The following is a 17,670-nucleotide window of genomic DNA, read 5'->3' as shown; positions in this document are numbered from 1 at the left end:
AAATAGAAAACAGAATTATTACTATACAGACTGAAATGGGGGATAAAGTCATACATATATTCTAAAGGTTTCCTTTCAGTAATTCAATTTATTTTTAGCTTTAGACCAGGAAAACCTTAGAAGGCAAAAACAAACGATACTCAAGTAACTACAACTATAGTTACTAGTAATCTGAAAAAACAAAACCATGATTTTGAGAAAGAATAACTCATCTGCCTTTAAAATATGTACTAGCACTAGATAAAGGGCCATAAGAATTGAGGAAATAAAGTTAGAGACTTAATAAATGTTGCATAGAAGATGCTCTTGCTAGGTAGAGAGCCAATGCCTCTTTGCACATCACCTAATATAAAACTGGAAGTAAAATCAAAATATACACTTAATGTACTTCCTCTTTGTTTTTGTTTCTTCAGTGTATAAAGAAATGAATTTGCTGTGAGACTTCCGGAGTCTTTATTAAAGTCAGGCAGCAAGAGTAATAGTCGTGGGTTTTTCCATCTATAATCATCAGCAAGAGCTGAAAAGCATGTTATCAGCTGTGTCTATCTTGGGTGAGTGTCTATAACTATTACTACTGTCCAAGGAAGGAAGTCATGGGGTCATCTGGCCTCTGACATTTCATTCTATAGGCCTCCATTTCCTCTTCAGTGGTTTCCCGAGTTTCATATATGCTGTTGTAAGGCTGCTTCCTCTCATCAATTTGCATGATCTCCTTGACATGAAGAAGGCGGGCCTCCTCTGCATTCAGTGCCTTTTTCAATTTTTCATGTTTCTTTTCTTAATCATCACTATCTGAACTGCTCTTTTGATGCTTCTTTTTCTTCTTTTTAACTTCTTTTAGTTTTTCCTGATGTATCTCCATGAGGGTTTGAGGTTTTTTCACAGATTCTTCTCCAGTTTTATCATTTATAATACATTCCTCTGAATTAGCAATCTCCTTGCCAGCTTCTCCAGTGCAATAGGAATACTTGAAGAAAGAGTGACAGCATTTGTATCCCCACCGGCCTTCTTTCCAGTAAGATCCCAGATATCTATGTGATTGTGGATCTTCACATCCTCCTCATACTTAGAGCAGGTGACAACCCGCTCCTGTCCTCTGATGACTGTCCCATGTCTTGAATACTCCACATAGTCTTCAGTCTGAGCTAAAAGCAATTCAGCTGGAGGGGCATCCAAGTGTTCTTGGCCACCATACTTTTCCAAGATGCTTTCTTTCTGCTGTTCTTTGAAGTCTTCTTTTTCGACTTTGAAGGACTTGTACAGCAGCTCTAGTTTTGTAGGATCAGCCTGCAGATGCACTTCAGATTCCTTGTCATAGGCTTCCCAAGCAAACAACTGTGCTTGAGCCATTGAAATGGTGTCTTCTGTGTATCTTACAAAGTTATCCCCTGCATAGCTCACTTCATCTGGATTCTTCCCTGCGTTGGCATAGGGATTCTCTCTCATCACTCTAGTTTTGGGATCATAGTAAGCAGAATTTGGATCTAAATTCAGCAAATATTTTGCAATATCTTCTCGAATCCTGAGATTCTGGACAGTAATTCGTCTCTTAGAGTCAAAGTTCTGTCCAAGCATGTCAATATCATCTGCATATTTATTTTCATCCTCATTTTCACTATTATGATCTTTTTCTGTCTGAGAATTTGGTTCCTCTTCTCCCCACTGGTGTTTTGGAGAAGGAGCCTGTTCCACTAATTTTCCTGAGGGTAATTCCTCTTGGAGTTTCTAGGCTTTCAGGGTTCATTTTGCCAGATCAACTTTGGCATATTCTTCCACAATTTTCATGTGTTCCTCTGGATTGTAGCCATTCCACCAGTCCCTCTTCCCATCATAGTCAAACATCTGCTGAGGCTGGACATGTTCATCTGGAGCTTTATCAGTACCTGTAAATTTTGCTCCAACTTGCCTAGGTCTCTCAAAGCAGTCTTTTTGTGTGTCATGGCCCCGCAATTTTCACATGCCCCCTTGCGGTACTTAGTAGTTATGGAATTCTCTTTTACATGTTTTGTACCATTCTCCAGATGAGCTGTATTGCTTCTGTTTCTCTGGTTATGGTCTCTGGTGCTTTAAAGTAGGTCTTTTTGGCGGATCGATATACCATGGCACTGAAGAAATATACTGAGGTATATGAGGGTTGATGTCTTTTCCTTCTTCATCAACTTCTGCTGGAGCATTACCCAGTTTTCGCTGTTCTTCTAGCTCCTTCTTCTTTCTCCAGTCCTCTTGGGTCATCTTCTTTGGTTCCTCTAGACTCATTTCTTTGGACCCCGACAGGGGGCCGCATTAACTGCATCTACAGCTGCAGCTGACATGGTTATCTGGCCCCTGCAGTCTGGCCGCAGGCCACCCCAAAATCACCCGACAAAAATGAAGTCAATCCGTCAATGTTTACTTCCTGGTTTTCAGTTCTCTCCCGGCAGCCACTCAACTATTTTTTTTTTAATTTAAGTATTAGTATATTAGAGTTTAAATCTATCATTTTCTATTTGTGTTTGTTATCTCTGCTTTTTGGTCTTTTTCTCTGCCTTCCTGTGTATTGCTTAAACATAGTTTGTAATTCCATTTTGTGTCATTATAATGTTCTTGAGTAGTTAGTCTTTTATAACATTTTTGGTGGTTGCTGTAGACATTTTATATATATGTATTTGTATATTACATTATATACATTATACTATATATATATGTGCATGTCAATATCTCTTAGTGCCATCAGCTGATCAGTTGAAGTATAGAAACATTATCCCCTTTCATTTTCTTTTACTGTCTCCTATTTAGAATATCATTGTCTTAAATACTTCCTGTATATGCATTTAGAATCATATCAGATGATATTACAATTTTGGCTTTTACCTGTAAAATATGTTTTAGAAATATAATTTAGAAAATTCTAGAAAGTAAAGAGAGACTATTATATATATCCATATTTTTGCTTACCATGTTCTTTTTTTCCCTTCCTGATATTCCAAGTTTTTTCTTTCATTGTTTCCTTTATGTTTAGAGAAATATCTTTAGAATTTTCTTTAGGAAAAGCAAATTCTTTAGGACAGCAAATTCTCTTAAATTTTCTTTATTTGAGAATAGCTTGATTTCCCTTTCATGCCTAAAGAATATTTTTAGTGGATATTGAATTATGGGTTGACAGATATTTTCTTTTAGCACTTTAGATATGTGCTGTTTCATAGAATCACCATATGATACAGTAATTCCACTACTGGCTATTTACCCAAGGAAAATGAAAACACTAATTCGAAAAGATATATGTATCCCATGTTTATTGCAGCATTATTTATAATAATAGCCAAGATGCAGGGAAACAACTTCAGTGTCCATCTATAGATAGATAAAGAAGATGTGATACACACACACAAAATGGACTACTATAAGCGATGAAAAAGAATGAAATAAAAAACTAATGACGTACTGTATGGTGACTCACATAGCATAATAATAAGGCCATTTGCAACAACACTGATGGACCTAGAGGATATAGCGCTAAGAAAAATAGTTTAGTATGTGCTGCTGAAGCTAGCACAAAGTAAAATAATTTAGTCAGAGAAAGACAGACCATATGATTTCACTCATAGGTGGAGTTTAAGAAACAAAACAGATGAACAAAGAAAAAAAAAAGACTCTTAAATACAGAGAACAATCTCTAGTGGTTGTCAAAGGGGGGTGGATGGGATGAAATTGGTGAAAGGGATTAAGTGCTTACTGTGATGAGCAGTGAGTAATGTATTGAATTTTCAAATCGTTATATTGTACACTTGAAACTAATATAACATACATTAATTATACTTCAATAAAATTCTTAACCTCCTTTATTAATACAGTGTATAGTGAGCAGGCATAAAACATTTGATCAATAAATAAATTACAGAACTGAAAAAAATAAAATTAAAATGTGCTACTTATTTCTGGCCTCCGTGGTTTCTGATTAGCTATCTGCTGTTCTTTGAACTCTTTTTCTTCTCTAGGTAAAGTGTTATTTCTCTCTTGACACTTTCAAGACTTTTTTGTCTTGAGTTTTCAAAAGTTTTCAAAGGTGTGGCTATGATGTGTCTTCATATATGGATTTCTTTGAGTTGTATCTCAGTTGGCCTTTGTATATTGAATTTGTAAGTCTATGTCTTTTGCCAGCCTTAGAGTTTTTAGTCTTTATTTCTTGGAATAGTTTTCAGCACTATCCTTCTCTTTTCCTCCCCAGACACCTATATTATGAAAGTTGCTTTTTTTTTTTTTTAAGTCTCACAGGTCTTTGAGCTGCTGTTCATTTTTTCCCCCTTAGGTTATTTTCTGTTGGTTAGACTACATTTCTATTTTTCTGTCTACTAATGATTCCTTCCTCTATCCCCTTTATTCTGCTTTTGAGACCATCCACTGAATTTTTTTTTCTTTATCAGTTGTTTAACTTTTTAGTTCTAAAATTGCCATTTGGTTCTTCTTGAGATCTTCTCTTTTCTTTGTGGCTTGTTATGTCTTTGCTGAAGCTTCTATTTTTTCATTTGTTTTAAGTTTGTCCTTAATGGCTAATTGAAGCATTTTTATACTGTCTACTTTAAAATACTTGTCAGATAATTCTGGAATACCTGTTACCTTGATGTTGGCATCTGATTATTGTCTTTTCCCCCATTCATTTTGAGATCTACCTGCTTCCTGTATGATGTGTGATTTTTTAAAATAGAATTCTGGACATTTTGGGTATTAGGAGACTCGGAGTCTTATTTAAACCTTCTGTCTTAGCTGCTCTTTCCATAAACAACTCTGATAGAGGAAGGTGGTGGTGGGGGGCACTGCCTTATACTGTCAGATGGGGGTGGAAGTTTACATTTTCCACTTGACTTTTGTTGAAATCCAAGGAGGGTGCCCCTCATTACTGTTGGGCAGGAGGATGATTTCTGGTTCCCCACTAGATGTCTACTGATACCTCCTTGCCTGGGGAGCAGTAGAAGTGCTTTGTTACTGCTCCTCACAGGGTCTCTACTGCCACTGACCCTGGGTAATGGTTAAGGTCTGAATCCCTCTTAGAATTCCCTTTACATTATACCATTGCAGGGTTTGAGGATCTTGTTAATGCTGGGTAGGAGACAGTGGGGCAGGGGTGGTTCTTCTTGATGTTGGCTTCCCACATGGTCTCCACTGATGCAATCAGGCAGCAATTGTTCCTGCCCTTTGAGGATCAGAGTTCCAGCTTCCTATTCAGTCTTCTCTGACACCACCCCAGTAAAGGTGATAGATTGGTAATCCTTGTTACAGCCTACCAAAGGTGGAGGTACAGGCTAATTGATCACATGAGTGGAATTAGGGTAACAGTTTTTTCTGTGGTGTTTGGCAGGAGTGGAGTGGTTGCTGTCTTAAAGTTTTCTGTCTTGTTAGGACAGTCCTTTCCTGGTCTCTGGCTAGGAGAGCTGACTTTTGTTGGGGACTTTTTAGGTCTGCGCCTGTTGGGATCCCCAGGTTGCTGGTTTTTTCACCTCTCAGTCTGTAATATATGAGACAACCAACCAACCTGAGGGACTCACTATTATGTCATTTCCTATCATCCAAGGTCCTTAGCTGGTCTTTCTCTCTACTTTTTAGACTCCTTTTACATGCACTTTCTATATAAAGTCTCAGTTTTTAGTTCTACTTAAGGAGAAGACAAGAGATATGTTTGCTTATTTCATCTTCCTAGGAGTCTGTTCAAAGTTTAATTGTGAAATAAAAGGAAGAAAGTAACATCTCAATGTAGGGTAAACCCTTATTTTGGTTAAAAATTATGTAAGCAGCCATGTACCTGTAGTAGTGTGAACGCACATGCCATACGAAAGGGAAATGCACCAGAATGTTCTTTCCCTTTACTTGGATAGTGGGTTAGCTTCTAAATTCCTTAAAGTAGCCAGTTATTTTTATATTTGGAAAAAATAATACATGAAAATAATTTCCCCATTTGTTTAAAAAATTATTTTGCATGGTTTCTAAAACTGGAAATTCTGTTATCTAGTCTGGTAAACTTATAGATTATTATTAAATAGATAAATATGTCCTTGATGTTAAGTACTGTGAAAGTATTAACCTCTAGAAAAATACCTGGGATTATCTTTGTGTAATGAAGAGATACCATGATTATGGGGTATTATTAAGAGCTTCCTTTTCCTGTTATGCTTCCATGGTTTTCCTTTAAGTCATTTCTGAGTAGAAAATGGATGATAGTGTACCCACCTTTCTATGTTATCAAAGTGACAGTGAAATCGTTCTTACCATTTAAGCTTTGTAAACCCATACCTCATATTTGTGACCCAGGAGACTGTTAGTACGATAAATCTGTTTTTTTAAAAAATATTTTATTTATTTATTTGACAGACAGAGATCACAATTAGGCAGAGAGGCAGGCAGAGAGAGAGGAAGGGAAGGAGGCTCCCTGCTGAGCAGAGAGCCCAATGCGGAGCTCGATCCCAGGACCCTGGGATCATGACCCGAGCCGAAGGCAGAGGCTTTAACCCACTGAACCACCCAGGTGCCCCGATAAATCTGTTTTTAACCACTCTGCTAGTTAGATTAGAGTGTTCAAAGTGGGAACCATACTTCTTGGTTTCTATGTTTGGCTCTGTAACTCCAGCTGAATAGAACCTTCACCTTGACCCACTTCAATTTCCCCTTCTGGTTGCTGTGGGTGATGACAGCCCATGCATGGAAGATGACTTGAGTGGCCAAGAACAAAACTTTCTGTTAAAGATAACCCCTGGGAAACCACAAAATTAATAATTTCTGCCATCCCCTCCAATATATCCAAAATTTGTTTTTGTTATTGAATCTAAGAATTCATGCAACCCAAACAACTTAATGCACATTAACACTTTTTTTTTTTAACTTTTTTCTCCTCTGGAAACAAGAATGCAGGATTTATCAAATCCTTCTTTGGAATGTTGTTCCTTTATATCTATAAAACTAGAATGGACAGTTTGTCTGCCTTCTTGGATGGAAAATAAGATATACTCAAGATTCATCTTCTTGGACATTTTTGCTTCAAATATTACAAGGCAGTTTGAACAGTCATCTGGCTTATCTTCCTGTGAAAATAACCACCATCATCTAATAGCAAAGCTAATTTATTTGTGGACAGAAAAAAATGCAAAGAGGAACTATTTCCTCCTGCCAGGTGTAAATTGACAATATTCTTCTGTTTGTTTTTGTAATTTAATTTCTCATATATGCACAATTGTCTTTCAGCATTTGGGCATTGAATAGAGCCTGTTTTTCCCCAGCAAAATTAACATGTACCAGGAGGTCAGTTTATTTCTCTGGGTGTGACAGAGAGGGCCCCCTGCACTCCTCTATTTGCAATTGTAAACCTGGTAGATTGAACATCTTGGCTACCTGTTGCTCATGTGCAGATCTGGCATATGCTCCCATTTCCTAGTGAGAAAAAGATGGAGGTACAAACTCCAAACCATGATGCTGTGGGATCTGAGTTGCCATATGTAAATAGAGACAGGAAAATCTGAGAGGAAATTTCTTCAGACTTCTCCTCAATCAGCTGGAAGATGACCAAATTACATATGTCCTAAACTAGTAAAGAAACAGACTTCCAAACATCAAAAGCTCTATTTTTCTCACCACAGCACGCTGCTAAAAGGTGTCCCATGTAAATAGTGATTCATCATCAAGCATCGTGTAAAGAACACAGTGGAATTTTGATCATGTTCAGATGGCATTATGGCTTAGAGAACCAAGAATGGATAAACCTTGTTTTGTCAGTTCCCACTTCTACCACAGGGTTCCTTCTGTAAGAAAGTCAAAAAACTGAGAATGAGAACTACTTCCACTTATGCTAGTGTATAGTATCCCCTGCAGGAACTATCCTGTACAGTGGGGTTGGAGCTGGCAGCTCAGACTCAAGTCTTAGCCTATACTAAGTCCTCTCTCCCTCCTAATTTCTAGTCTTACCACTTGGCTACTAGAGACAGAGAAACCCTGATGAGAAAGAAGTGAGAAGACGGAGAGCAAGATGGTTGGAATTATTCCTAGCACCACATTCTTCAAAGTCTGGTCCATAGATCAGCAACATCAGCATCACCTAAACATTTGTTAGAAATGCAGAATGTGGGGCCTTATCCAAGGCCCACTCAATCAGAATGTGCATTTTAAACAAGTTCTCCATGTGCCTATATGCATGTTTATATCCTGTTATAGCCGTGGGTCAGCTTCTTGTGGGTGTATTTGTGTCTTTAGTACACAGTGACCCTGACCAATCTACCCCAGATCTGAGCAATTACATTAGTACTCTCTACTGTTGGGCAGGACAAAAACATCTGACCACCTCCTAACTGCCTCTGAAAAATGCTGGTTCTATGAAGTTAAATTGATTTCTTTATTGCAGGATTTTCTCAGCCTGTTTGTCTTCGCCTGCTTAGGCTGACATAACAAAATGACATAGACTTGGTGGCTTAAACAACAAACATTTATCATAATCCTATGGCTAGAAGTCAAAGGGATAGCATGGTTGGGTTTTCACGAGAGCTGTCTTGCTTGTCTCCTTGTAGACAGACAGAGGAAAAGCTCCTTCCTGTTTCTTACAGGGAGCACTAATCCCATCATGAAGGCTCCATTCTGATGACTTCATCTAAATCTAATTACCTCCCAAAGCCCTAACTCCAAATGCTATCAAGTTGGGGTTAAGGATTCCCCCATATGAATTTGATGTGAGGCAGAGACATAATTCAGTCCACAGTAATGCTAATGTGCATTATGATTTTTTAGAAGAGAGTAAAATACATAATATTACTTAAACCTTTCAAACTGCAGATACCTGTTTGGAAGGAATACCTACTAACATGGCCGTTTCACAGAACACAGTACAGGAAGTACTGCCCTAAAGGGAAATCGTTGTTCTTGTTGAAACAGAATAAGGTCCTCCATTCCCATTCCCATATGAGATTGAATTTGTTTAATTGCATCTACTTTGAATTTGTAGATTTTCCAAGTTAAGTCACTGATAATGAAGTGATATCTTACATGATGGTTAGGAACCAGTATGAATGCCTAAAGCAAAGATTGCATTTCAGTCAAAATTTTCTTTGAAAACAGCCTTGAGATAATATCAGATATTACAGACTGATTTGCCATCACTCAAGAAGTCTGGTATAGTCTTGTTACCTCAAGCATTTCACCGCTTATTTTTTTCAGGTGAGTGCCAGACCAAGTACAGGATACTATCTAGTTTGAAGAGGCTGTATCTTTAAATACTAGAAACACACTCAACATAATGAGATGCTCACATTTTAAGATGAGAGTAGGAATGAGGTCTGGGGAAATAGCAAATTCATGTGTCCTATTCTAAGCTGTGGACTGTACATATGTTTAGTGGAATGACCCATGGGATTATATATACTATGTAAATAGTTCTGTGTCTCTTTCTTTCTCTTAGCACTTACTATTGAACTTACATATGTTAAATTTGCATATGCTGCAATACCTTTGTTTTGAACACACAGTTTCAGATAGGATTTTGCTGGGGAAGACTGGGTGCCTGGATTCAAAGGCACACGATCACCTTTGATGAATTTATTGCAGTCCAAAGTCTGATCCTTAAAATCATAATGATTTCAGAATTTCAGCAACAGTGATTGTTTCCCTGGTTAATATAGACCGATGAGCATATGAACTGGAATGCCAGTTTAATGTTGAGAAATAAAGCTGTTGCATAGATTGGAATGCTGGTGAAGGCAGATCACCATAATTTCCTTCAGGCAGTGTATGTGGGAAGTGCAGATATATTTACAAAAGCCATTCTAAAATGTTCAATGTAAAATGAAAATGGTCCAAGCTATCTTGCTGGAAGGTACTGGTGAATGAAAGGGTTAGTTCATTTTCCAAGTAAGTGAGTCGTTCCATTGGCTTGTAGTTGGGAAAAGGTCTTTGAGTTCAGCATTTGGGGTGTTTGCATGGACCAATGGTGGACAAATCACTTTCCTGTGGAACTGAATTCACCTTTCTCTGACACATTCACAGGAAACTGAATTTATGTGGTTTCCAGGGAGAGTATAACAAGGTTCAGTGCTCAGCATTATTACTGTTTTTCCTTTGTGTTTTGTTGGTAAAAAGAGAGGATGGCCTTTGCTATCCCACCTAACTCATTTTGTTGGCAAAAGCTGTGACCTAAGGAAGAGAATATTCCAGCCTGGGAGCCACTAGCTGCTATGAAGATGTTGGATGGTATTTTCCATCAGAGTATCTCTTTTGACAGGAGGGAGGATTTCAGTAGGTTCACCAGCATGGCTCTCCTCCCTGCTCTCATCTGTTTGAGGAACACACACCACCCTTGTAGACAAAATGATGAAGCACGCCATTTTGCTTTTCCTTTCCTCTTACTGTGTAATCTTCTCCTCCTCTTTCCCCTCCCTAGAAGTGCAGAACATTACCATATCAACACTTCTTCATATGCTTTTTTTCATCAATTGAACCAAGTAGGGGGGCAGGAGTTGACAAAATTTTTCTGTAAAGGATCAGATAGTAAATATTTTTGGATTTGTAGGCTGCACAGTATATTGTCAACTCTTCACTTCCGTGGCAGAAGGGCAAAAGCATCCACAGACAACACACTTGCATGTGTCACAATGTATTTTTTGATTTTTTTCAACCATTTAAAAATACAGAACCTCTCTTAGTTTATGCCTCCTTCAAAACAAAACAAAACAAAACTAAACTAATGGTGGGCTGTAGCTTGCTGATCCTTGCCCTAAGGAATAGGCTAATCTTCCCTCCCATGCACTGTTTTCTCTGGCTTCTGGTTTGGCGAGAGGAAATATGAGATCCACTATTTGTTGTATGTTTTGTCCTTGGTATAGGGAAGTGAGATTGTTCAGCACTTACAAGCATAGGTCTTGAAATCAGACACAACTAAGTTCAAATCTGTTTTACACTGTAGTAAAGCAAATTGCATAACCTCTTTGAGCACCAGAGAGGTTTCATAGCCATAAAATCTGTTGGATAAGTTTGTTCCTTATCCATAAAAATCATTGCTGTACCACATGGGATTAAATGAGACAATTTATGTGAAACACTTACCATAGTCTCTACCACATGGTACGAGCTCAGTATGCAGTACTTATGAGTATTATCTTATCAAAGGAACTATATTTCCACCTGTGATTCTTCTAACCTGCTTTTACCTAGGGCACGTCAGTCTCTTCTCTGAGTCTCAGTTTTTAACCAAGGGGGCTCTTGAGACTATGGTCAATTCCAGATACAAAAATATTTGTGATTTTTTTTTTGAAGATTTTATTTATTAATTTGACAGAGAGAGACACAACAAGAGAGAACATAAGTAGGAGGAGTGGGGGAGGGAGAGCCTTATGTGGGGCTTGATCCCAGGACCCTAGGATCATGACCTTAGTCAAAGGCAGGTGCTTAATGACTAAGCCATCTAGGCGCCCCAATATTTGTGATTCTTTATGCTTGTTCCATAACCTTTTACATTGTAAATGTATTAAAGACAATTGCTATTTTTTTTTAAAAAATCATGTTCTAAGAGCAGACCTTGGGGTTTTAGAACACAATTCTGTGTTTGTGAGAAATGGAGCAGGAAAGACAGAGTTTTTGTTCTAGTGATTTGTATTTAACAGAAGCATTGACCCCCTACCTCTTTTCTTCCTGGGCCAGTTGATAGTTAAAATTCTTATTTTTTTTTAAAGGATTTATTTATTTATTTGAGAGAGAGAAAGAGTGAGAGAGTGCTTACACAGTAGGGGGGGCAGAGGGAGAGAGAATCTCCAGCAGATTCCCCTTTGGGTTCCAGAGCCTGATGTGGAGCTTGATCGCACAACCCTGAGATCATGACCTAAGCCCAAATCACAAATCAGAAGTTCAACTGAATGAGCCACTCAGGCACCCCAAAACAAAGCTCTTGAAAAACAATTCTTTTGGATTTACAACAGACAGGTGTCATTATCTGAGAGAGGATCTGGTGTTCACCAGGCCCTTCAGTATATCTGCTGTGATACTGTGATGTTTGTGGAACTCAAGTCGAGGAGCCCAGGTGAACAAAGACCCATGAAATGAAGAAAAGCCTGCAGATGCAGATAGCGTATCTTCCCCAGTTAAGCGAGTGGTATCATCTAATTATTTCCAGTGACAATTGTGTTTCTTTCTTTAATGTTTTCTATGCTGATATCCAAGTTGCTAATGGAGTAGCCCCCCCCCCCTTTATAATCCCCATTGTTGCGACTTGCTGGGCTTAATTGCTTTGTCTCCATAACAGACAGACATTCTGAACAATTAGACAATAATAAGGAAGCAAGATGGGGAAATGGCTTAGATTCTTTTATTTTAATTATGCTGATAGTGCACCCTACAGTTCTGAATCAGTGTTGAAGTGCTATTTTTGATGGCATTCAATAATATCCAACTAGAGCTAATAAATTTATATTTCTAATGCAAAAGAACCCTTTCCTCTGTCTTCACTGATTTTTGCTTTTTGTAGAACAGTAATAGTTTCTATCCACATGGCATGTATCGCCTTTAGCTTCCTTTACAATATTCCTATTCTGCATTAGTCTTATTTTATATGAAGAGAAAATGGAGTGTCTAAACTGGCTCAAGTCAATTGACATTTTTGACATCTAGTTGCCCAATTAACTTCTAGAATGCCTTTTGAAATTCATGTTTGCCAAAGAGTCTTACAAAAATTCCAACAATAAAAATATGAGGTTCAGCTCTTAGTCTGGTCTGAGGGTTGAGGAATAGAAAGCCCTGCATGCTTTGGTCCCTACCTCATCTCCAGCTTCTCCTGTTTGCCTATCGTTTCCAGTTACACTGGTTTTTTAATACCATAAACAGCACAAGCTCACTCTTACCTAATGGTCTTCTCCTTTCTTTGCATGGCTGGTTCATGTTCTTGATGTAATTTCAGTTCAAATGCATCTTCCCCAGAGGCCTTCCCTTATCCCTTCATCTATTTTGCTACTGTTCTTTCTCCTCCCCTCCACTCTCATTACCATCTTTTATTGAATTTAACTACTTTCCTCCACAACACAAATTGTGTCACATATTTCCTTTTCTATTTGTTAATTGCCTACTTACCTTGAAGGCAGGATTCCATCTGTTTTGTATAACCATTGTATAACTATTAACCATTGTATAACTATGAAAAGTAATGGTGCCTGAAAGTTGGTGTTACATAAATATTTGTTGAACAAATGCATGAATAAATGGAAGGATGCATAGTTCTTTCCTCCCACTATGTAATTTCAGGGTAGTTGTGATCTACTGATGTCCCATCCAAACTTCCAATTGGAACTTGACACACTAGCATCTCTCATAAGATTGTGTATTCCTTGAGGGCAGAGATTTGGGCTTGTAGATCTTTGTATCACCAATGTCTAACATGGTCTCTCTATATAGTTGTGCATGAGCATGTGTTAGTGAAAGACAAAAAATATTCCAAAAAGCATAGACCTTGCAATCTGTGTTATATATGTGAAGAAAATGGTTTGTCAAGAAATCAATATTGTTAAAAATAATGCTATTTATTCCCAGGGAGTGAAGAGTGGGTGAGAATATATTCTCACTCATTCCTTTAAGATGATCAAAACCAGACTGATTTTCCATTTTTTATTTTAGAATTATGATACTTAGATGTTTATGTGTATATTTATTTATTTTTTCATAGCATATCTGGATTTATTTATTTTTTAAATTTTATTTTATTTTTTCAGTATTCTAAGATTCATTGTTTATGCATCACACCCAAGGCTCCATGCAATACATGCCCTAAAGAACTCCTCAAACTCAACACTCAAAAAACAGATAATCACATTATGTGTGTATTTATCTTATTTTGCTTTCATAAGAAATGCAGTATTGATGTATAAGATGGAAAAATTTAGAAAATGATATAGAAGGAATAAAAATGATCCATAATTTCACAAACTGAAAATAAAACTGTTGACCTTATAGTAAGTTTCCTTACAGACCAAGCACACACACACACACACACACACACACACACACACACACACACATGCAATGTTTAATTCATTACAAATAACCAAAAAGAACTTGGATATCTTTGTGTCCTATTTATTATTCATTTTAATAGTAAATCAATACTATTTTAACATGTCATTATAATCCTTTGAAATTATAATTTTTAATGGTTGTAAAATATACCATTGAAAAGATTAGTTATAAGGTATTACAGTAATTTTTTAATATTAAATATCAAGTTTTTTTATGTTGTTTTTGCTCTAATAATGAATTGTGCTGGGGACATCCATGTTTCCAAGTACTTGTTTATATTACTGCATATTTCCTTATGACAGAGTCCTATGTACTTACTGGTCAAAGAATAGGAATAATTTAAGACTCTTTTTCACATATCCAAATTATTTTCCAGGAAGTTGTGCCAGGTCATATTTCTACCAGAAGAGTTTGATAATATTTGATTTATCCCTTCCTCACTAGCATTTAGTATTTTGTTTCCTTCCTTTCCCAGGATTTCTGTGTATTTTTTGCTCCTTTCTCTGTAATATTATTGTTTTTCACATGGATTTATATGATCCTATATAAACCAAAGAGTTTTAATTTTTATTATGTTTATGGAAAAATCTTCCCTGCTACCATTTTTGTTAGCCTTACAACATTAAAAAATGGTCTTATTGAAGTATAACTTACTTAAAATAATACTTATTAATTTTAAGTGTGCAATATAGTGAATTTTGACAAGTGTATTGAGTTATGTAACCACCACTGCACTCGAGATAAAGAACATTTTCATCATCCTAAAAATTCTTTTTTGTCTTTTTGTAGTCAATCCATTCCCTTCACCCTGGTGTCTGACAACTACTGTTTTTATTTCTGTCATTTTAATTTAGCTTTTTCTAGAATTTCATAAAATGGAATCTTATATGAAGTAGTTTTAACATTTTTTTTAGTTAACATGGTACATTTATCCATGTTTTATGTATATCAGAATTTCATTCTTTTTATTGCTGAGTAGTATTTCATGATATGACCATGCCACAATTTGTTTATTCACCAGTTGAAATCATTGATGTTATTTCTAGCTTTTGGCTATTAAGAATAGCTTCTATGGAGGATGCTGGGAATATCCACTTGAGGGCAAGATAGAATAACAGCAACTGAATTTTGATCCTACCTAAGACAACAAAAAAGCAGACAAATATGTAAAATAATGGTTTTCCAAGATATTGGGCATGAGATAATAAGACAGTCATCGATAGTGATGGAAAAAGAGAAAAGAACAGATGGTACAAATAGAAAATAATCTATCATCTAAAAAATATCATATCAAATATAAATGGTCTAAATATCTTAATTAAAAAACAGAAGTGGTCAGATTGGATTAAAAAAACCCACAGGAGAAGATGGCGGGGAAGTAGGAGGAGGCACCATTTCAACCTGTACCCTAAAGTGAGCTGATTACCTACCAAAGAACTCCGACCACCCATGAAATCAGCCTGAGATCAGAATTATACACGTCTGGATCTCTACTGGAGCAGAAGACGCCAGTGGCAGGTAAAGCAGACTGGGAGCATCGGACTGATATCGGAAGATAAACAAAAGGGGGAGGGAGCCACCAGAGGTGACCGATTGGAAAGTAACACCCCAACACGAGAGTGCTCTGCGTCTGGGGACCAGCATTAACTTGGAGTCTGGTTGAAAGCACTCAAAAAACAAACAGCAAAGGATCGCGGTGGGGGGGGTAATAGTGGGAACCTGGGCGGTTAGGGTCAGGGACCTAAGTCCCTGGACCCAGGACAGCCTCCCCTGGCGCGGAGCCAGAGAGAGTGCGGCGGAGAAATCAGGTCTCGGTCCCTGAGCCGCAAGTGCACCTGAATGCCAGCGCGCCTGAGAACGAGTGGGGTCTGTCTCCCATGAGGGGCTGGGAGCCTGGCCTGACGGCAATCCTGAAACGCGCGCGTCCCACACCCTCCCTTGGGAAAGGTGCTCATAGGCGCTAGCCTGGAGCTCTGGCAGCAGGAAAAACCAGACATTCCCAGCCCGGGACAGCGGGAAAATCTCAGTGTGCGATCTCTGCTCCAAACCTCTCTGGCGGTCTGGAGCTGCCTAGACAGCCACAGCTGCCCTGGTTTTGGGCACAACGAGGAGCTCCTGCATCCCCAGGGACAGTGACCCAGAACCGACTCTGCCAGCAGCTTTTGCAAAACAGTCTGAGGCTTCTCTCTGAGAGGGAGGTTGGGGTGCTGTTTGCTCTCCTCTAAACCTCCAAAAACCATCAAAAGCTGTCAAGGCGAGAGAAAGCAGATGAAAGAACATAAAAACCCCCAGAGAACAAAAGGCTGAAAAAAATACAGTTTCCTCAGAGCCCACCCCCTTGAGGGGAGGGGGAGGACCTAACTCAGGGAACATCATTGTCTGAAAACCCACGTGGCAGGCCCCTCCCCCAGAAAACCAACCAGGAAGAAAGGAAAAAAAAAAAAAAAGACTACAAGAGAACAACCACCACTACTTCATAAATACAACTTTTATTTTTAACTCTTTACCAATATTCTGGTTCTTTTTTTTTATACATACAGATAATTTTTTAACCTATTTACCATCACACTGAGATGTCCAGTACATCAAATTCTTTAATAACCTTCTAACCTGAAATTTTTGATACATACACCCGTGTTTTTCTTTTGTTTTTCTATTTTTTTAATTTGAACTTAGTTTAGTCTAGTTTATTCTTTTTTTAATTTTTATTTTCTACTATACATATAGAGTTAAACTTCAAGGTAACCCCCTTTCCCCAATCAATGCTACCCCTATAGGCAAACCAGTTTCTAATCCCCCTGTAACTTAGGAAAGTTGAGTCCCTTAACAAAAACATCAAGATACCTTCAGGAAGAATCAAAATAACCTTCCTCACCCACACTGAGAATCTATAACCATTCTCCCATTTTTTCCTTCTGTCAGTGTTTCTGTGAATTTGTGTCTGTCCTGACAATATATAAATCTTATACTTGGGGTTCTTTCTGAGGAGGTTTTTCCCTTTTTTTTGCTTATATATACATATTTTTTTCTCTTGTCATATACTTTTATCACTCTTTGTCTGTCTGTTTTTGTTTGTATACTCCACAAATCTTACCTTGTGGCCCATTTGGGCTGAGCCTTCTCTTATATCTTCCCTTTTTTTCCTATCTCTCTCTCTCTCTTTTTTTTTTCTTCCTTTTTTCTTTCCCCCTTTTTTTTTCTTTCTTCTTCTCTATTTCTTTTTCTTTTCTTTTTTCTCTCATTTGGGTGGGGAATCCTGATTGCACAGAAGCGTTCCAGGGTGCACATTGACTGCACCACAATCGATAAGTCCAGCTGCATCTGTTTAGTCATCTCTTACCAAAATGACTAGGAGGAGGAATACCCAACAGAAGAAAAATACAGAGGATGGGCCTTCTGCAACAGAGCTAATGGCTATCGACATAGACAATATGTCAGAAAAGGAATTCAGACTAACAATTATCCAGGCAATAGCTAGGTTGGAGAAAGCCATGGATGACCAAACAGAATTGATTAGGGCAGAACTGAAAGCCACCAGGGATGATGTTCACAATGTTAGGGCAGAACTGAAAGCCACCAGGGATGATGTTCAAAATGCTCTCAATGAGTTCCAGTCCAATCTAAATTCTCTAAAAGCTAGGGTAACTGAGACAGAAGATAGAATTAGTGATCTGG

The 17,670-nt window shown here is 37.9% G+C and overlaps 1 pseudogene; it reads right to left on the bottom strand.

Moving 5' to 3' along the window:
- Positions 1-571: 571 nt before the first annotated feature.
- LOC123938644 lies at positions 572-2,327 on the bottom strand (annotated as a pseudogene).
- Between the last annotated feature and the right edge of the window lie 15,343 nt (positions 2,328-17,670).

Source organism: Meles meles, chromosome 3 (assembly GCF_922984935.1).
Source record: "Meles meles chromosome 3, mMelMel3.1 paternal haplotype, whole genome shotgun sequence".
NCBI lineage: Eukaryota > Metazoa > Chordata > Mammalia > Carnivora > Mustelidae > Meles > Meles meles.
This window is presented reverse-complemented; position numbering and strand designations above follow the sequence as displayed.